The sequence below is a fragment of the Leopardus geoffroyi genome, chromosome C2 (assembly GCF_018350155.1).
Source record: "Leopardus geoffroyi isolate Oge1 chromosome C2, O.geoffroyi_Oge1_pat1.0, whole genome shotgun sequence".
NCBI classification, from domain to species: domain Eukaryota; kingdom Metazoa; phylum Chordata; class Mammalia; order Carnivora; family Felidae; genus Leopardus; species Leopardus geoffroyi.
The window spans coordinates 58,523,251-58,545,966 of record NC_059333.1 but is presented as its reverse complement, the minus strand read 5'-3'; the positions used below and the strand labels follow the sequence as shown (position 1 = coordinate 58,545,966).

The 22,716-nt window shown below is 39.7% G+C and overlaps 1 protein-coding gene across 1 annotated transcript in view; it reads right to left on the bottom strand.

Moving 5' to 3' along the window:
- PHLDB2 (pleckstrin homology like domain family B member 2) overlaps positions 1–22,716 on the bottom strand; it is a 230,177-nt gene that overhangs the window by 123,288 nt on the left and 84,173 nt on the right. The gene's annotated exons all lie outside the window — the stretch shown is intronic.

The following is a 22,716-nucleotide window of genomic DNA, read 5'->3' as shown; positions in this document are numbered from 1 at the left end:
AGTTTCTCAACATTGTTGTTTCGACCTGGGGTTTGATGTTACTTTATATTATGTTTTTCATCCAATGCTCTGTCAGTCATCCTGTTAGTTCCTTTGTCTTTATTATTTCTTTTACGTTTTATAAAATCTCATATTATAGAAAAGGAAGCCAGTATCTTTGTTCTTAAGAGCTTTCCAAAGAGCTCCTGACTAAGTCAGGCCTTTCTCAGCTCTCGTATGTGTCTAGATTTCTCTACAGACTCAGGGATGCCCTAGGAGATGATGTGGTCCCACGGCCATATGAGGGATCTCATCTGTTGTGCATCTACTATGCCAAATATTCCTCATCTAATTTTCACAATGACTCTAAGACTAAGTATTACCATTCCCATTTTACAGATGAGAGACCTAAGGCTCAGGAAGAAGAAGAGAGTTATCAAAATCACATAACCAGTAATGCATGCTACCTTTTAAGGTAACAATCCTCATCTACCATTCACATGCCAAAAAAAGTATCAGGTTTTGTTTAAATTGTTCTTAATCTATTAAGGAAGATGGATTTTAATGGTGGTAGAACTAGAAGCAGAAAGACAGTTAGAGGTCTATACAATATTTCCAGGGAGACATGTTAAGAAAATAAAGTAGAGCATTTGTTTAAGATAATAAGGTTCAAACTGTGATATATTTGTAGATACAGAAATAGGCATAGGCACAAGGACAGAGATAGAGATAGATAACTCATCAGCCCAAGATAACTCAAGATAATTTACTGGTCCTGGCAGGTGGGTAAGGGGAGAGTCTGGTGTGATTTGGTAGCTGATAGATAATGTGCCATTATCTAAGAATGGAAATACAGGAAGTGGAACAGATGGAAAGCAAGGAAGGGAATTCAATTTTGGATATGTTGATTTGGAATATGTCAGCAGAGCATCCAAATAAAGTGTGAGATAGAGATCATGGTTGGAGTTGGAAATTGGAAGGGTCAGGTCATGAGAGGTTTTGCTTTTTCTCAAAACAGGAGGGAGCAAGCTAAGCTGGTTCAGAAGCTGAGGGAAGATAGAGAGGGAAATGGTGAAGATCTAGAAGAGAAGAATTAAGTGATGGATCGGGGTCATAGGAGAAAGGGTGAGAATTGGGTCAAGAGCCCAGTTGGAGGTTTGGCCTTGGCTAGAAGTGCTCCTCCTTTCAAAAGACTACATAGGGGAAAGGTGATGAGGATAGATGCCTACATGGGTCAATGACTGTGTGTCAGGAAGCAGTAAGAGTAGTGGATTTTTACAGGCTGAGTGCCTCATGGTTGTCAGTGAAGGACAAGGTCAACTCTCCCATTGAAAGTCCACCAGCTTTGGGGTGCCTGGGTGGCTCAGTTGGTTGAGCGTCCGACTTTGGCTCAGGTCATGATCCCGCAGTTCGTGAGTTCGAGCCCCGCGTGGGGTTCTGTGCTGACAGCTCAGAGCCTGGAGCCTGGTTCCGATTCTGTGTCTCCCTCTCTCTGCCCCTCCCCTGCTCAAGGTCTGTCTCTCTCTGTCTCTCAATAATAAACTTTGAAAAATAATTTTGTTAAAAACTTAAAAAAAAAAAGAAAGTCCACCAGCTTGAACATTTTGTAGGAGATAAATGCAGAAATATAGTCTTCCATAAGTTGTATTAAAAAGAAGCTTGGGGCGCCTGGGTGGCGCAGTCGGTTAAGCGTCCGACTTCAGCCAGGTCACGATCTCGCAGTCCGTGAGTTCGAGCCCCGCGTCAGGCTCTGGGCTGATGGCTCAGAGCCTGGAGCCTGTTTCCGATTCTGTGTCTCCCTCTCTCTCTGCCCCTCCCCCGTTCATGCTCTGTCTCTCTCTGTCCCAAAAATAAATAAACGTTGAAAAAAAAAATTAAAAAAAAAAAAAAAAAAAGAAGCTTGAAAAGCATTTGTGCCACAAGCAATACCATCAAGAAAGGGAAAAGACAACCCACAGAATGGGAGAAAATATTTGCAAATCGTACATCTGATAAGGGACCTGTATCTGGAATATGAAATGACTCTTAAAATTCAAAATGGTCACAGGATTTGAATATATACAAATGCCAATAAGCAGGTGAAAAGATGCTGAACATCATTAATCCTCAGGGAAAATCACATTAATACCACAATGTGATATCGCTTCATACCCCCTGGGGTGTCTATGATGAAAGAGACAGATAACAAGTTGTTGGAGAGGATACTTGTAAGGGCTTGGGGGAATGGAAATTGCCACTTTGGAAAACAATGTGGTGATTCCTCAAACGGTTAACCATAGACTTACCACAAGATCCAGGGTTCCACTCATAGGTATATACCCAAAAGAAATGAAAACGTACATTCACATATAACTTGAATACTAATGTTCATATCTTCATTTTTCCTAAGAGCCAAAAAGCAGAAACAACCCTTATGTCCTTCAATGGGTGAATGGATAAAGAAAATGTGGTATATCTGTGTAATGGGATATTATTTGGCAGCAAAAAGGAAAGGATGCTCCAATGTAGACAACCCTTGAAAATATTATGCTAAGTCAGAAAAGCAAGTCACATCACATCTTATATGATTCTATTTATATAAAGTGTCCTGAAGAAACAAGTCTATAAAGACAAAAAGTAGATTAGTAGATTGGCAGTTGCCTAGAGCTGGGTGTGGGGGAGAGGTGGAGGAGCGATAGGATATGACCGCTAATGGGTATGGGGTTTCCTTCTGGGGTTGATGGAGATGTTCTAAAATTGGGTTGTGGAAAATTCTGCAGATACATTAAAAACCATTGGTATCTGTACTTCAAATGGATGTATACTCTGGTATGGGAATTACATCTCAGTAAATTGTTTTCAAAAATGAAGCTTGAGGTCTAAGGAAAAGACTATGGACAGAGGCATGGATGAAAGAACACTGTTGAAGACCAGATAATAATGATAATAATAGCCATTATGTTTGAGGATTCACAAGCTGGGCACTGTGCTAAGTGTTTTACCTACATTATCTCCTTTAATCTTTGCCACAAACACACGTATATTAGGTACTTTTCCCTTATTGCGCAGACAATAAAGTTCAGAAAATGTAAGGAACTTGTTCAAGGTTAATAACAAGAAAGAGACAGAGACAAGATATATAGACCTGTGTCTGTGTCCACCTGGAGCCTATTTCTTTCTTTCTTTTTTTTTTTTTTTTTTTTTTTTTTTTTGTCATATGAAATTTCTTGTCATATTGGTTTCCACACAACACCCAGTGCTCATCCCAACAGGAGGAGCCTGTTTCTTAAATACCTGCACTACGCTACTTCCCACAAATTTTGCTCTCCCATGTAGCTTCAACTTTCTGGGTTTAGCACAAATGCCAATGTCTTTAGGCCAGCCTCTTTTCGCTGGCCCAGCCAAGACATTTTATGGGAGCACTCTACCAACCTTAGAGTAGTTCAGAGTGTCTTCGTTTCTGCCATCCCAAGTAAGGGTTGTAAAATAAATGCAACACTAATAAAGAGTTACAGAATACATACCTCAATAAATTAGCACTCTCTTTACCTCCTTCGCACCCAGGGGCCTTAGACGCAGGACTGCTACCTCGTACAGAGCGATTTCCTGCTGTTCAGGACACTGATTAAGAGATAAAGTAGCCAAGAGCTCCACCCAGAGAGAATGTGTCTCTTCATTCTCCTCTATCCAGAGAAATTGTGAATGAGAAGAAAAGAACAGAGGCTAATCTTAACTCTTAGAGAAACAATGCTCCTACCAAGTTGCTTCTCAAGATGGTTCCTCTCAGGTTTTGAGGTCTTGATGCTACCTTTCAGCTTTCCTCACCTATTTAACTGCACATATACCTACAATGGCCTTTGCAGTGGAGTTGGGGTTCAAGAAATTTTATCTTCTTTCTCCATTCCTTTCACTGTCCTCCCTCCTGTCCCCAGTTGGCACTCATCAAGTGCTTATTACTCACATACAGACCTCCAGGGCAGAAAGGGGGAACTGTAAAAGCAGAGACAAAATACAAACCTGGTTCACTGAAACTGGTCTGCTTAATCTCCTCTGTGCTCAGTAATCCTAGCAAAATTCTGGGGACCATTTAAACTGAGACACTAAGTACCTCCTGAGGAAATATGGCATCTGTTCACCAATACCACTTTTTTTTAAATAATGTGAGGATCAGCAGAGGAAAAATACTTATTTGTAATAAAATATCCCAATGCTTATGTGGGCTTCCATTGTGCCAGACATCGTACTGAAGTTTTTATAGACAACATTTGGTCATCACCTAACTTCTTATGGTGGGTTCTCCTATGTGACAGATGAGAAAATAAAAGGAAGAAGAGAAGGAATAACTTTTCCAAGGTCACCAAGTCAGTTTGCAGAGGGGACCAGCAACCTTCAAAAGCAGGTGACTCTGAAGTCTCTCCATCTCTCCATTACCCCACCTCCCACACCCTTTCTGTTGTCACCAAGCTCCTTTTCATGGAGATTGCTCTCCTAGAAGCAGTAAGGAGAAACATGATTATAAATATCTAGATATGTTCAGAAGCAATCATCCAATATCAATGCAAAAATACTGATTAAATATTAGAAAACAAAATCCAACACCACATTAAGAAAATATACCATGATCAAGTGGGATTTATTTCAGGAATGCAAGGATGATTGGGAATTAAGAAATCTAGTAATATAAAATTCCACATCAGTAGATGTAAGTGGAATAATTATGTGATTATCCTCTATAGGAAAAAAAAAAAAGCTTTTGACAAAAGATTCCTGATAAAAACACTCAAGAAAATAAGAAGCGATGCGTATTTCCTAAACAGAATACCTTGGTCCTAAAATCAGCATTGTGCTTAATGAGAAATACTAGAGATAGTTCCACTAAGATTAGGAGAGAGTCAAGAATGCTTACCATCTCTACTACTGTTGAATATTATTCTAGAGGCATTAGCCAATACAATGTAAAAGGGCAGAACAATAAAAGACACAGGAATTGGAGCTAAAACTCCAACAGAGCTAAAACTCCAACAGAGCTAAAACTGTTTTCCAATTATATGACAGCTTACTCAGAGAACCTGAGGAAATCAACAATATACTAACACAAACAATAAAATAAATGGTAATTTACTAGGGCCAATTTTAGTTTTGTTATAGTTAGAATAACTTCAACCTTCAGAAAAGCTGCAAAATGGGAATGCAAACTGGTGCAACTACTCTAGAACAGTATGGAAGTTCCTCAAAAAATTAAAAATAGAACTCCCCTACAACCCAGCAATTGCACTACTAGGTATTTATCCAGAGAATACAAAAGTGCTGATTTGAAGGGGCACACACACCCCAATGTTTATAGCAGCACTATCAACAATAGCCAAAGTATGGAAAGAGCCCAAATGTCCACCAACTGACAATAGATAAAGATGTGGTATATATACATATACACATACACACAATGGAATATTACTCAGTGATCAAAAAGTGTTGCCATTTGCAACAATGTGGATGGAACTAGAATGTATTATGCTAAAAGAAGTCAGTCAGAGAAAGATAAATATCAGATGATTTCACTCTTAGGTGGAATTTAAGAATCAAAACAGATGAATGTAAGGGAAAGGAAGGAAAAATAAGATAAAAAGAGAGAGGGAGGCAAACCATTCTCTTAAATATAGAGAACAAACTGAGGGGTTGCTGGAGGGGTGTTGGGTGGGGGGATGGGCTAAATGGGGGATGCGCATTAAGGAGGGGACTTGTTGGGATGAGCACTGGGTGTCATATGTAAGCGATGAATCACTACATTCTATTCCTGAAACCATTTTTACACTATATGTTAACTAACTTGGATTTAAATGAAATTTTAAAAAGTAATAAAGTAAAATGAATTTTTTTAAAAAGCTGCAAGAATAACACAACGAATATTTTTCCTGGAACCATTTGGAGGTAAGTTTTGAATATGGTGCCCGTCATTACTGAATAATTTAGTGACGTAACTCATCAAACAAGGACATTCTCCAGAAACTCACAATATAAGGATCAAAATCAGGAAATCATCATTGACACTACCATTGAATTCACTAACTTCTTTTAAGTTTAATTAATTGTCCCAACGGTATCTTTTTTTTTTTTTTTCTGAGAGACAGAGGGGGCGCAAGTGAGTGAGGGTGCAGAGAGAATCTCATGAGGAGCAGAGAGAGAGAAACAGGGCTTGAGCTCATGAACTGTGAGATCATGACCTGAGCTGGAGTCAGATGCTTAACCGACTGAGCCACCCAGGCACCCCCAACAATATCCTTTATAGGAGCTAATCTAGGATCATGTACTGCACTTAGTGGTTGTACCTCTTTAGTCTTTTTTCCACCCTGTAAAAGTGTAGCATGGGTAGCCTTTCTTAATTTACCCTCACTCCCGCCCCTCTACACCAGGGGTATCAGAAAAGGCCAAGACTGACCACAGCCCAAACTATCCTGCCAGACATAGAAAATGAATAATTGCTTGAATGTGTAGAGAGAAGCTTGGAAATGACGCCATGCCTTTTATCTTCTCTTATTTTTACTATAAAAGTTTTGAAATAGAATATGAATGTGGAAATATGTTAAATCATTCACTCTTTGCTGAATTCTTCCTAGATAGAATATTCACGGGAAAAAAAATGTCTTCTTTCCAAATGGTTCTAAGACAATGTCTTTTAGGTTGTATATTCTCAGGTCTGATCTCCAAGTAAACCTCAGGTAAGGAGCCTGTTCTTAGATTAAATTTTATACAAGCACACAAAGAATACAACTGTCCCCATTGTGTTAGATATGGGTTCTAAGCAAGCTAAAAAAAAAAAAAAAAAAAAATTCTAGTCTGAATTTGCTTCAAAGTTCTGTTGGGAATTTTTGGAAATCTGTTCGATTACCACTAATTTCATGGAATGATAGTTCAAATTTCTTTACATGTAGAGCCTATAACTACTTTTCCATAATTATATTTTTTCTGGTATCATATCATCAGCTTTCATTCAATTATTTGAAGGCTTTTAAAAGTATAACAGATACATAGGTAACCATCATGCTATGTGTGTTTGATGAATCTTTGTGCTCATTAACCTACCCAGATACATTGTTGGATTTCCTTATTTCTGTTTTTTCTTGTTAATTAATGTTTATTCATTTTGAGAGAGAGAGAGAGAGAGAGAGAGAGAGAGAGAAAGAGAGAAAGAAAATGAGTGGGGGAGAGACAGAGCACCTTATTTCTGGAGTCCAGACAGGTTTCTGGAGCCAGTGTAAATGATCACATGGAGAGTTGCGAGGTTTTTGTGGTAAATTCTAGATTTCTTTTAGTGCCTGGGATCCATGCTTCTTGAGGCTAACTCAGAGGAAGTACTCTTGAATGTTGATGTACTATTTTCTTACCTCCTTGGTGGCAGAATAACCCCCCCACCACACACACCTTTTTTTTTTTTTTTTTTTCCCCTACCGTTCTTTGTAGGAGCCGTATTATCTCAGAAAAGGTTGGAAAGAGATGGATTATGGGAGGGGCAAAATTCCACTTTCTGGTTGCCTAGAGACAAGGCCACACCAGTGAAGATTAAAAAATACAGATTCCTTAATACCAGTCCAGACTTTCGAATCAGAATCTGTGGAATAAATCCAGTAATACGTATTTTTTTTTATAAATTTTTTTTTAACGTTTATTTATTTTTGAGACAGAGAGAGACAGAGCATGAACGGGGGAGGGTCAGAGAGAGAGGGAGACACAGAATCTGAAACAGGCTCTGGGCTCCGAGCTGTCAGCACAGAGCCCGATGCGGGGCTCGAACTCACGGACCGCGAGATCGTGACCTGAGCCGAAGTCGGCTGCCCAACCGACTGAGCCACCCAGGCTCCCCAGTAATACGTATTTTTTAAAGAAATTTCTCAAGAGATTCTTCCTTGACTAGCATTGAGAAGTTGTGTTTTACACATACATTTTGCAGAATGATCCCTAAAAAAACTTACAAGAGTCTGGGAAATAATGCTCTCCCCAGCCCCTTCTTAGCAAAACTGTGGTTCATATTAGCATATGCATTTAAGGAAACATCTACTTAATTTTGTTTACTGCAACATTTCTCAAACTTATTTGACTATAGAACACACTTTTTTTTTTTTTTTTTTTTTTTTGACACAGCACATTACTATACCATCCCAAAAAGCACAAGCTTTATGAAATGTTGGGAGAGAAAATACAACTCACCGTGTCACTCCCTTTTTTATTAACAAAATCAGCACCTCTGATGTTTGTCAACTCAGTAATGCATACAACTTGCAGCCACTTATCAGGACTATTATACAAGGTTTCATAGGGCCTTCGTTCTCAATACTAGTCTCTGTCTCGTCCTCTGTTCTTTCCTAAACCTTAGATGTTAAAAAAAATAAAAGTAGTTATAGAATTGGTATGCATTGATTACTTCCTGAATGCTAGGCTCTGTTCAAAGTACTTTTCGGGCCCTATATCATTAATCCATAGCCCTATGGAGTAGGTTTTATTATTATAACAATGCTATGACAGGATATCGATGTAAAGAGAGATTAAGTAGCTAAACCTAAGAAAACACACAGTTACTAAGTGGTGAATCAGGTATTACAGACATTGAATCCAGGTGTTCGGACTCTGAGTTGATAGTATTAACCAGTCTTATTTTGTTTGAGCACTAGTCATTGCTCGTCCTCTACTTCCTCTGCTTCTCCAGGCTCCTTCTCGGCAGTCTCATCTAGTCGAAGCTTCACCTTGTCCACGCCTTACTAAACCCTTTCCCCAACTCTTGTTCTCTCTTCTGGGCCACAGACCCACTCACTAACTGCTTGCCAGACATCTCAGTGGGGAGCTATCACTGGAACCTCAAAGTCAATATAATTCTAATAGAATCTCATCTTTCCCCCTCCAAATTTACCCCTCCTTTTGTGTTCTCCCTTTCCAGTCATTCACGTATTTCTTCCTACGACATATCTGAGCATCTATTACGTGTTTGGTACTATGCCCTGGTAGGGATATGCATGTATAAAAATGAACAGAACCTGGGATCTTACTCTCGGTTTCTATGGCCCCATAACTTCAGTGAACACATGCTTCATCATGCCCTCCTCCTCTTTCTTTGTTATGTTCTTCCAGATTAATCTCCAGCAGCTATATTCATTGTCTAAATTGTTCTCAAGCTATATTTACTTGAAAGGGAGTTTGGTTGTCCTGAATTATTTTCCCATGACAGGTCACAGGCACATCTATAGTTGGTGTGTCAGATTGTATTCTAAGGATGGCAACACCACCAAACATGCAACGTGACACCTTCTTGCAATGTGACATTGACAGTCCTTCATGAGATGGTGTCTATACCTCCTCCCTTTGGATCTAGGTGGGCTTGTATCTGCAGTGGAAGTGATATTATGTGCTTTCAGAGGCTATGTCCTAACAGGCAAAACAACTGCCTGGCCCTTTGGGGGTGCTTACGCTTGGAAACCAAGGAAGGGGAAAGACCTCACAGAGTTGCTATGTGAAAGTGTCCCAGGTTATGGTCCCCACTGAGGACCCAGCCGACAGCCAGTACCAACCTCCAGACTGGTGGGTGGACAAGATTTCAGAAGATTCGCAGTTCTGGCCTTCAAGCTACCATAGCTGATGCTGAGCAGAGCAGAGCAGAGCAGAAACAAGTTATCTCCTCTGAGCTTTACATAAATTGCCGATGTGTGAGCCACATGAGTGTTGTCATTGTTTTAAGCCGTTGAGTTTTGGGATGGCTTGTTAGGTAGAAACAGACAGGCAGGATAGGTGCCTACATTTGTTTTAACCTCCTATATGTTGCCAGAGGCAAGGTCACATAGCGCAGAGCACAGTTGCTGCCAAGGAGGCAAGCACCAGGATTAAATGTCAATCGTGCGTCATTATTTTTTAAATGTTAATCCTCTATAGCACCTAATAGAGTGTGTGGCATGAAGTATATGCCAAATAGATACTTATTGAATTGAATTGAAGCATGATGTGACAGTAAGAACATACATTTTGCTGTCAGCTATACTAAATTTTAAGTCAAAGTTCTAGATGCCACAGTTGTAATTTTTAAATAAGAGAGATAAGGACAAAATGAGAAAGACTGAAGCCTGATTGCAAAGGATCTTGAATGCACGGTTAAGATTCTTTTTTTTTTTTTTTTTTTTTTTTTTTTTAGGTAATGGGGACTCATGGAAGATTATAGAGATGTGATAGGCATAAGGCAACTTTTTGAGAAGATTAATATGGCTGCAAGGCATGGAATGGGAGACCAGGTAAGCAAAAACCGGTGAGGAAGTGAAGTCAGTGTCCAAGCATGTTAGTATCTAAACAGTACCTAAAAAATGTAGCCAGGAGAATGTCAGGCCAGCATTAAATGGGAGGATGATATTACCAAGGATGTTTCTATAGATTTTGAGTTGGAGCCTATAAAGGAGAAGATTAGTATAAAGAAAAAGAAGTCCAAAATGGATCCCAATAATTTGGCAGAATTTATTAAAAATTATTCACATAGGATAGGCGATGTATGATTCAGCAATCTCACTTCTGAAAATATGCCTCATTAAGAAATGACAGCAAAAGTACTTAAAGATAACCATCAGCCAGGTAATGGTTAAGTATGGTTTGTCTATACAACGGAATAATGTGACAAAGAAGTAACTCTGAATAAACTGATCTGAATAAGCTTTAAGTGGAAGGGGCATGTTGTAAACAGATATACATATATGTATATTATGTATATGTATACTATCTGATTTTTGTTAAAAGCAGAAGAAAAGGCTGAGTGTCAGAAAGAAAAAAACATTAAAATTAATGCTATTTTCCTCTGGAAACTGGGAATTTTGGAAGGGTGTGGGAGTGAAGTGGTCTTAAAATAGATACTTTGAAAACTTTGTATAATTTGATTTTTTGTTGTTCCTTGCTTTTTTTTCTTTAATCAAAACATGAAAAACACATTTTAAGTTCACAAATCTGATACCATTACGAGCAAAGAGTATCATTTACAGAAACAGTAAAGTCTGAAAAGACTATTAGGTTCAGGGCATCGATGATGATTCAATGTGGATTAATGTGTTTTTGGCATAAAGGGCTGAATCATGGTTGGAGTTGTAATCTTTGGCAGCGTCGAAGGTGTGCATGGGCAGGCCTTCTAGAATATGGTTCTGGTAGGGCCAGTCAGGAGATGTGGACGATCAGGTGGGGCTTGCAGCTGAGAGCAAGAGAGGGACTGGGACTTCTGCCTGTCTCAGCGCTGGAGGGAATAACTCTTTTTGACACAGCCTGTTTACCCAAAAGCCTGTCTATTCTCATGCCATTTATGTGATTCCATAATAATTAACTCTGGACCTTCCAACCTAATATGAAAGTTGGGAGGTAGGACAACTTCCTACAGGTAAAAGTCGTCTTCATAAATTTATCTATCCCCACCATGAACTTATTTACATTTTTAACCTGGAATATATCTATAGCTGTATTCATATCTATGTTTAAATCTATATTCATAGCATCTATATTATCTGTATATTTGTCTAGATATATGGACAGAAATAAATATCCTGCCTGCACATTCTCCTATAAAATAATCAGCATTTATTCAAATTTAGCCCTGACCAATACTAGGTATTAGGACGTATTAAATGTAGGGTAAATATATTATAAGAATGGATTCCACACAAGGTATTATAGCGGTATGTTGTAGAACCAGGGTTTTATTACAGGATTACTGACTGCTTCTCCAGATGGATTTAAATTGATGACTCTAAGAAAATTTTTGCAAAAAGGCGCCTTCTAGCCTACTGACCCTAGAAATGTGCTTATCATAGCTCCTGGGAAGATCTCATTTCCCTTCATGGCTTCAAAATGCTTTGGGCAAAAGAAACATTGTGTATTTTATTAAGTGAATATTATCCTCAAAGCACACTAATGAATTTTTTTAATACATGAAAAGCCTCCTTTAAAGTATGTTCAATATATAATACACATTGCCTTGGAGAAGTATTAAATAATACATTTGAAATTTTAGAAATGCATATGCAAAGTTCTCAGCTGAAGTCCCCCAAATATTTGTAATTCTACTGTTGTCAGTTTCCTTTTATGTATCCTGTCTCCTGTAGGTTCTGAACAGATATAGGGATAACAAAAAACTGTGTCATGATGCCTTTCTTTTCTTTTCCTTTTTTATTTACAAAGCAAGAAGAAAGGCATGGGAGTATATTAGTTGCCTAAAATCTCACTGCCCTTCATGCTGACAATGATATTCTTAGACTCTGGGATGTGTTCACGTTTTTTGCTATTCTCTTTACTCATGACATTTAGAAACAAGTGACTAATACTTACCTAAGAAGTGTGTATGTATTTGTATAAAATATATGTGTATATTTTAAATCACTGCTATGAATGTATATGCTACCTCGTAAATTAAAAGAAAAAATACAGCATTTCAAGCAAAGAATTTAGATTGCTTTAACTTTGTCAGTTTCTTTCTCTCCCGAACAGAAACGCCAGACTTGGTTTCCCTGCTTGTCCTCCCGCAGTATACCCTGCCAAGCTATTCCAAAGTGAAAATCATTACTTCCTGCTATCTAGTAGGCGTACAGGAACCAGAGGAAGAAGAGAAGCTTCTTTTCTGAAACCAGGAACAATGCTAGGATGTGGAGGCCTCTGCCAAACTTTAGTAGCTTTCTGTGCATCCTTTACTACCGCTGGGGGGAACAAAATTACCAATTTCTCCATGACAGTTTGGCTCCATGATGGTTTGAAAAAGTTGTAGGTGGGAATAGACTCTGAATCTGAATCTGTTGGGAACTGGAATCATACCTAACCCCCATTTCTTTTGAATGGTTCTGTTGGTCTGGTGATGAGAAAGACAAAATGAGGTAAAAACAAACCAGACCAAAGTGCAAGTTTAAGGCCCAGTGAAATAATGTGTGTAGTCTTCCAGAATCTAGTTAAATAAAATAGAGATTCTTAGGAATGTAAGACATCAAGGTGTTTTCTTTCTTTAAACAAGAGAATAATGGAAGATACAGAAATCCAGGATAAGAAAGGAGTAAGTATGATATCTTCATTCAGGGAGATAGAAGCATCCACCCACTCATATGAGTTATTTTTCAGTTGTGATGAATAGGAACAAGCCATCTACATGCTTTCACCCTGTTCCTCTCTTTGCCGATTGTAGGCCTTGGTGAGATGGCGCAATAGGGACAGAGTGAGAGAAGATAAATGACTCTCCAGTGGCTTTCCATGATCTTTATCATGAATATCTTGGCTCTAATTAATGCTGGTGATAGGAGAAGAGAAATGTCTTAAATTCTGGGTGAACAGTCATTTGACCACTCAGAAAAACATTTGAACATTAGAAAAAAAAACCTGCAAATATTTGTCTCTGTTCATTTTGAGCTCATAAATGACTGAACTCCCTTTTTTCTCCCTAAGAGAAGAGACCCAGTAGATGCTGACTGGATTGTAAATTCCACAGGATCGCCCTGGTGCATTCATCTTTATATTCGTGGCACTTGGCACTTGGTGGGGTCTCAATGACTATTTGCTAGATTTCAAATGATTGAGTCAGAGAGGAGTCCTCATCTTTTAGAAGCCAAAACAATTTTTAAATCTTGATAAGAAGTTCATCTAAGTACGTCATTCCATCTGTGTTCACAGGTCAACTGAAAAAGAGGAATTAGGGAAGTCAGCAGATAATCTACTGACAGATGTGAATTTAGGGGTATCTTTGTGATGCACTTTTCCTATCACTTGTGGGAAAATATCGCCAGCACATAAATCAATCAGTGCCCAGGAGGCTGTCCAGGAACAGAGCAGAGCCCCATGTTTACCAGTCCCACGTTTACCAGTCCAAGTTATGTGAGCTGCTGTCACCCTGTAGGCCTCTCTCTCCTACTTGACTCACTGACTCGGAGGAGAAGGAGCAACTCTCCCAGCGGTGCGTTCAGGAAATAACCTGGCTCTGCATAGTAGTTGGAAGCCAGCTGACCTTAAGAATTACACATTCTGGTCTGCCTCTTCATATTCTACGTTGTGCAGAGGCAAGTCCTCTAATGGGGAGCTGTGTGGTGACCGGTGGGTAAGTCTAATTATGGAGTGGAGTTTTAGAAGTCTGCTGTTGTTGTGTACCTAAGCCACACCCTTCTTTAATGGCTTTATCAGTAACGAAGATGACGTTTTATCCCCTGCCAGACTTTCCCGTGTCCACCTTTCCATCGTTTTCAAACTTGATTGGGAAAAGAATGTTATGTTCTTGTCCTCTTCAAGCCCTACAAGGGTACTTGGCTCCAGAAATTCTATGCATCTATACACTTTGCATCTGGTTATCTGATGCATAGTCACTCATTTATTCATCCTGCCATTGTTTTGGAAATAGTTAGTGAGCCCTTAGAAAATGCCAAGTATAATAGTAAGCCCTGGGACCCTACCCATACAGAGCTTACAGTGTAGTGTTCTTATAAAGCAATTTGACAAGTGGGTGAGCACATAGCTTCCCAGGAGGTAACAAAGTCTGAGTTGAGTTGCTCAGTTTTGTTTGTTTGTTTTCTTAACTGAGACACAATGGAGTAGGATTTGGCCAAGAGGTAGCCAGATCTCCCTGATGTGCTAGATCTGATCTGGTCTGCCTGATCAGAACTGGAGCTCAAGGGGCAAACAGGTGCTTAGTTCTGAGAGACCCTCCTCAGACACCACAGCAAAGGCCCTGGACTGCCTCCTAGGTTCCAAACAACTGTGTTAGATATTAGAGGAGTGATATGGTCAGGTTCCTGTTCTGAATAGGTCACTTTGATAGCTTGGAGGACTGATCTGAGGAAGACAAGCCTGAAGAGACCAGGCATGAAATTATACGAATGTGATTTAGTAGAATCTCTGCTTAGTTTTGTTTTCCCTTTCCTTTTTTTTTTTTTTTTTTCCCTTGGCAATCTTGACATTTTGTAGGATGAGCAGTCAGGAATTCCCACCTCTGATGATGATGATGATGATGATGATGATGATGAGGAAGAAGAAGAAAAAGCAGATCATGATGGCCAACGTTAATTGAGTTCTTGTTATAAAGGGCCACTGGGCTAAAATGCTTTTGTGTACTAGCTCACTTAATAGTCACTAAAAATGCATGAGATAGATAGTGTTATTTTTTTTTTTCCATTTTACACACGAGAAAAGTAAAGTTTACAAGGTTAAAATAACTTTCCCAAGGGTGCACAGCCAGCAAGGAGCAGACCTGGTACTTAAACTAGAGCCTGAGTTCATCTTCCATTCTGATGAGTCTGTTTTGTCTTTTTTTAAGTGTTTATTTATTTTTGAGACAGAGATAGTATGACAGCAGGGGAGGGGCAGAGAGAGAGGGAGACACAGAATCCGAAGCAACTGTCAGCACAGAGCCGGACGTGGGGCTTGAACTCATGAACCATGACATCATGACCTAAGCTGTCACGGATGCTTAACTGACTGAGCCACCCAGGCGCCCCCTGATGACTCTGTTCTTTATAAGAAGCTTCATAGCACTTTACCAAGTGCTTTCTTACACAGCGTCTCACTAGAGCTTTATCCAGATCCTTGGGTCAACTTTAAATTCACTCTAAAGAGAGTGATTTATTTTCATTTAATAGAATCACATGCTCGTGAAAAAAGTTTGTGATGTATTTTAAAATCATGAACTATATTGCTCATTATTTGTACATAATCAATTTAAGGACTTCTTGGCTAAGTTTTAATAGTCAAATAAAGATGCCTTCATCTTCCATCAAACATACATACTGAATGAATTTTACAGTCAGCTTTAAATAAATATTCTATAAAATATAATTAACATATGCTGGGAGAACTGATTTCTGGTTTTGTTGTTTTTTTCTGTTTTTTGCTATAGATTATTCATTCAATTTTCAACAACTACTGACTAAGCACCTAACATGCGTTATGCACAATTTCTTGTAAGCATAGGGAAGATAATAGCCACTAATTTCATTAGGTTTGCTCTATCATATAAACCTAACTTAGCATCATTATCCAGAGGTCCTCAGTATTTGCTTTCAGAACAAAGAAAGCAAAGGAGGGCATTGTACAGGTCAAAGCATCCAATTAATTCAGTTAAGTTAATCAAATCATTATAGTACTTTAAATTTACTAGTTTTATTTCTTGGAAATCTTTAGATTAGATTTGTATTCCCATCCATGTTAATAAGGTAGAGATGACTGAGTTGCTTTATGTTCGTTTAGCATTAACTTACATAAATAAGATAGAGATTTGTTTATCTAGGGTTGTGAATGCTTCAACGTTTGTGCTAGCATTACTTATTCCAAACATTGTAGGTTTAACTAGAAACCCCAAAGTGCCATAATGAACAACTTGTCATTCTCAGTGAATGGACTTGTTCTTGTTACAAGTGAAGGAATTACTGATGAATGTGATTCCAAGCCACCCAGCAAGTCCTAGCTGGAATCAATCCTACACTGAGAAATTACAGATATGTAGCCCTGGTTTGCTGCCAGAGATAGGCTGCCTCTCCCAGAGGGTTCTGATTCATGGAGCTTCACGCCCTGCCCCTACTCTCTCCTCCTCACCATATGACCACACCTCCCTGAGCAGAATGGCTAAAGGAATGTGGGATGGCAGAGTTCCTGGCTTCCTTCCTTGGCTAATGGGCCCAAATTATGGCACCACTGTTAGGCTTTAAGGATTTCCTCCTTGTTCTAGTGTTATCACGTTTTCTTGGTTTCTGACTCTACTTATTTGAGAGAAAATGTAGGGTCTAATTCTTGTTTAGGCTGCCAAGATTCCTCAGTGCTTGGGCAAAGTAAGGAAAAATGGCACAAGTGTTTAATATTATCCATAGGCCTCAGAAAACTACACTTTCTAGACATGAGTAAGGAGCATGTTGGTAAATTTATCCCCAATGTGCCAGGTTTATCCTTTTGAATAACTGGATAATTCCAGAAAATACCATATTGAAAAAGTATTATCTGATTGGTATACTTTTTTCTCCTTTTTTTAAATTTAGGTTTCAGTTGGTTAACATACAGTGCAATATTGGTTTCAGGAGTAGAATTCAGTGATTCATCACTTACACACAACATCCAGTGCTCATCACAAGTGCCCTCCTTAGTACCCATCAGCCATCTAGCCCTCCTCCCACCCAGCTCCCTCTGTCAACCCATAGTTTGTTCTCTATCATTAAGAGTCTCTTGTGGTTTGTTTCCCTCTCTTCTCTCACCCTCCCTTCCCATATGTTCATCTGTTTTGTTTCTTAAATTCCACATATGGGTGAAATCATATGGTATTTGTCTTTGTCTGATCGACTTACTTGTCTTAGCATAATACAGTCTAGCTCCATCCACATCATTGCAAATGCCAAGATTTCATTCTTTTTGAAGAATATTCCATTGTGTGTGTGTGTGTGTGTGTGTGTGTGTGTGTGTGTCTTCTTTATCCATTCATCAATTGATGGACATTTGGGCTCCCTCCATAGTTTGGCTATTGTTGACAATGCTGCTATAAATATTGGGGTACATGTATTCTTTCAAATCTGTATTTTTTTAATCCTTTGGGTAAATACTTAATAATGCAATTGCTGGACCATAGAGTCGTTCTATTTTCAGTTTCTTGAGGAACATCTATACTATTCTCCAGAGTGGCTGCACTCTGACTGTTATATTTTTGAGGCTTTATTTGAAAAACTATTTGACAAGACAATCCAATATTTAATTTTATATTATATTAATATTAATTGTAACAAACATACTAGGAATGGATGACAAAGATTAATTTAAAGATAATTCAAGTTTTATTCCAGATAATTATTTCCTAAATTAAGCTTCTTAAGACAACCAAAGGGAAATTAATTGATTGTATTTCAATCTTTCTTTCCTTTCTTCAGCTCCCTTATAGGCTAATGATTCAAGTGAACCAAAAATTGAGAACATTTAAATGAAAAACCTTAATAATAATTTAGTGCTTAAAGGGTTATTTAAAAAGAAGTGTGATTTAGTGGGTTCCTTCAATGGAAAATGTCTATTTGTCTTACTTTACTCCAAACATTTCCCAGTACCCTTGGCTTTATTAAGAGTTCAAAAACAGGAGAATCTTTTGAAACTAATAACTTAATGTCTCCCTACAGATCTCTCCTTTTGATGGTGTAGGAATCTTCATATATAACCAAAACAGAAGAATATTGATTGACACAAAGCTAGGAAGCTGGATGCAGCTCTTTAAAGAAAATCTCAGCCTTTTGTACGTTTGTTGAATTGTTCTACGCTGATTTGTGTCTGTGACAATTACCTAGATTATGGAAATTTGTGGGCTTAAGCAAGTCTTTTTCTTTTTAGTATTCCTGTTTTCTCACCTATGTAATACTGGAAACTCTTAAAGCTAAAAAAGCCCACTTCTCAGAAGTACACTATGGAATCAGCCATTCGTTGAATTTATAGGTTAAATGTTAAGTGAGACGGGGCTATCCAGAGATGGCATAAAAAAGCAAAGCCTCTAGAAGTAGAGATATAAGGCACAAATCCGCATGGTTTCAAGAACACCCAGGCGGAATTACTCATGCATGTTCCACTGACAAGCTAAACTGATCTGTGGCTTTTCCCCTACATTGTACCTACTCTAAAATGTCCAGTATAGTTTATATCTATTAGGATACTTTCAATAACATGTCCATCAAATTAGTTTAAACAGTATGGGAAGTCATTGACTCATGTAACTGGACATCAAGGATTCACTGGGTTTCAGTTGGGGGACCAGAGGTGTTTCATTGCTGAGCTGTGCTGAACACAAGCTTCATCCTAAGGACAATTTTCCTCCTAATTACAAGATAGCTGCCAGCTTCAATCAGGGTCACATGCTTTTTCCTCCACTTTCAGTGTAAAGGAGACTGGTTTTTTGAAGGGCCCTTAAAGACAAGGAAGCTTTTTCCCTGGAAGTCTCCAGCAGAAGCTCTTTGAGCCCCATAGGCAGATTTGGGTCACATGCCCACGCATGAACCAATCAAAGGAGGAAGTTACGGGATAACCTTTTCACCTGAGGGACATGGGCTATGTCAGAAAGGGATGGACACCTAAACAATATCACAGTTCTATTGGAATGGAAGAAAGAACAGCAAAGGCTGAAGGTCACCAGTAATGTTCACTCCAGAGATCCTGAGAGGACATGGCTATACAGTAAGTAGAAAAACCATCATGACCATTGACACATAGTAAGACTGGGCATTTGAAGCTATCAAATGGGTCGGATAAAAGATCTATTTATAAGAACCTGCCCCTGACTCCTGAGGACCCCCATGGCTGACAGTGTGCCCGGCAGACTCTTTCTGGTTCTGGCTGCCAGAGGCAAATGTGCAGACCAATAAGTGGGTTGAAGGATGAAAGCATATGGCTAGGATCTCTTCACTTCTCATGGAGAGGAAAGAGCATGGTTACAAGTTGTCTGCACATGGGGAAGTGAACAGAGCAATGATCCTGCGCCTGACGGCTCTGTTCTCAAGTATCATTTGTGTCTGAGCTTTTGCATCATGGGTACATGTGATGACCCTTCCACGTGCATGAGCCTTAGACTTGTAAAGACAATGAGACAGCCATAGCCAGCTGCTGACAGCCCAAGTGGCATATTTGAGTCTGCAGCAAAGCAAGAGACTCAAAAGCCAGATTTGGGATGGGAGGGAGAAAAGTATCTTTTAAATTTCTGTCTTGATTGGCGGGGGTTCTTTAAAATACCAAGAGATACTCAGCGTCACTTATCATCAGAGAAGTACAAATCAAAACCACATTGAGATACCACCTCACACCTTTCAGAGTGGCTAAAATGAACAACTCAGGAAACAACAGATGTTGGCAATGACGTGAGGAATGGGAACCCTCTTGCACTGTTGGTGGGAATGCAAACTGGTGCTGCTGCTCTGGAAAACAGTGTGGAGGTTCCTCAAAAAATTACAAACAGAACTACTCTACAACCCAGCAATAGCACTGCTAGGAATTTATCCAAGGGATACAGGTGTGCTGTTTCGAAGGAGCACTTGTACCCCAATGTTTATAGCAGCGCTTTCAACAGTAGCCAAATTATGGAAAGAGCCTAAACGTCCATCAACTGATGAATGGATAAAGAAGATGTGGTTTATAGACACAATAGAATACTACTTGGCAATAAGAAAGAATGAAATCCTGCCCTTTGCAACAACGTGGATAGAACTGGAGGATACTATGCTAAGTGAAATAAGTCAGTCAGAGAAAGACAGATATCATATGTTTTCACTCATATGTGGAATTTGAGAAATTTAACAGAAGACCTTGGGGAAAGGGAAAGGGAAAAATAGTTTCAAACAGAGGAGGCAAACCCATAAGAGACTCTTAAATACAGAGAACAAACTGAGGATTGATGGGGGTGGGTGGGGAGAGGGAAAATGGCTCATGGGCAATGAGGAGGGCACTTCTTGGGATGAGCACTGGGTGTTGTATGTAAACAATGAATCACGGGAATAATCCCTTGAAACCAAGAGCACACTGTATACACTGTGTGTTAGCCAACTTGACAATAAATTCTAATAAAAAAATAATAATTTAAGGGAAACTTAACACAAAACTTTAGACTCATTTTTTTAAGGCAAAGGTTTTGGGGGGCTAATTGGTAAATGTATCATAAAAGAATTAAATTCGTAACTTTCTTTGAAACAAATTAAATACATTTTTAGAAATACCAAAAAGTAAGGCTGAGGGGATGTAATTGTAGAGCTTTAGAAAACAGGTGTCTGAGTCAGATAGGAAAAGGAAGCTAGCTAGGGAAGCTTGACCACTTGGGTTCTGCTGCATTGTCAGGAGCCAGGCAGTCAGCAATGTGCCCAGACCTCCAGGGCTGCGAGGTGGTCCGGGTGGGGGTGGGGGTGGGGCAGGGCCATATCAGACCGAGGAGAACCCACAGTGTCTGTCTTGCTCCTGTTTGGGATATTGGAAGGAGGTCCTCTCATAAGACCCAAAAGATCCCACCTCTCTACTGGGCTGGTTGTGATATTTCCTGGGGCTGCTCTAACACAGTGCTGCAAACTGGATGACATAAATCAACAGGAATTGATTGTCTCACGGTTCTGGAGGCTAGAAGTCTGAAATCAAGGTGTTGGTAGGGCCACACTTGCTCTGAAAGCCTGCTGGGAATCCTTCCTCTCTCACGGTGATTTTGGGCAGCCCTTGACGGTTCGGGCTTGCGGCTGAAGTCCTTCCACCTCTGTAGTCACATGATATTCTCACCTGCCGTGTCTGTACCCCTGTCTCTTCTCTTCTTATAAGCACATGAGTCATATCGGATCAAGGGCTCTCCCTATTCCTATGTGACCTCATCTTAACTACCTGATATCTGCCATGACCTTATTTCCAGACCAGATCACATTCTGGGGAGTTACTGGGGGTTAGAACTTCAAATATGTTTTGGGGGACACGATTCAACCCTTAAGAAGTTGTCCTATGAAAGTAAAAGTGGTATAGCTTAGACAGGCCTGGAATTTAGCTTAGCTCCCACATGGCATAGACAGACTCAAAAATTCCCATTTGCCCCAGGAGGGGTGGGAAGGTTTGCTGAAAGTCACCAAGTGGGGGCAAAGTGGTTCTGGAGTTGCGAGTTGCAGTCCCAAACACCTGAGCTGGGACCCATTAGGTTAGGGAAGAGCAGTCAGACCTCAGGTGGAATGCACAGTACCGCTGAGGAGTCATCAGGAGAAATTCCTGGGCCCAGATGAGCTGAAAGAATAGACCATAAATTATGAAGTACACCAGCTGTGGCTTTCGGCAGCAGATGCCAACAGAATCATCAGCCCAGGGAGCAGCTGGGATCAGCCGCTCCCCAGAAGTGACCAGCAAAGTTCCAGGCAGCACTGCATAGGTCCTAGCACCATACCTCGTCTCCATGACCCAGAGCTACATGTCCATCCCTTAATAGGCAGAGGAAATGGGGCTCTGAAAGACTGAACATTTTTGTCAGTAATCCAAGCTAAGACCAAGTTACCTCAAGAGACAGATAAAACTACTGGGTTGGACTAAATGTCCACACCATGCCTCTCCATCCCTTACACACACACACACACACACACACAACACACACACACATACACACTGCTACCTGAAGAAATCACGTTGGTGAAGAACATCAGGCTAATCACAGAGAAATCTAGAAGACACATTTTTTTTTTCTACATCCCTTAATGGTAAAGTGAACCCAGCATACATTCTCCCTTTTGTCATGACCAGGTCATTCTAAAGATCCAAAAGATATTAGTGCATACTGATCGTGATTGAAAATTTGTCTCCTCGGGTCACCTGGTGTCTTAGCTGTTAAGTGTCCACCTTTGGCTCAGGTCATATTTCATGGTCCGTGAGATTGAGCCCTGCATCGGGCTCTGTGCTGACAGCATGGAACCTGCTTGGGATTCCCTCTCTCCCTGTCTCTCTACCCCTCTCCTGCTTGTGCTCTCTCTGTCTCTCTCTGAAAATAATTAAACCTAAAAAAAAAGTAAAAAAGAAAAAAAAAAACAAAAAGGAAAACTGTAATATAACTTATTAAAATTTGTCTCCAATTTAAGTTTGCTGTGAATGTACCTGTCTCCATGCAGGTGTAAACAGGCCTTTGCTAGGTTTATGAAAGCCTGGTGGACACGGGTCAGTGTGGGCCCAAGGGCTAAAGAACTTTATGCTCAGTCCTAACCCACAGTTCTAAATGGCAGAGCAAGTGTCTACCTGACAGAGGACTGGAGATCAGCGATTATTTGCCTTAACTTCCTGTTATCTACAGAC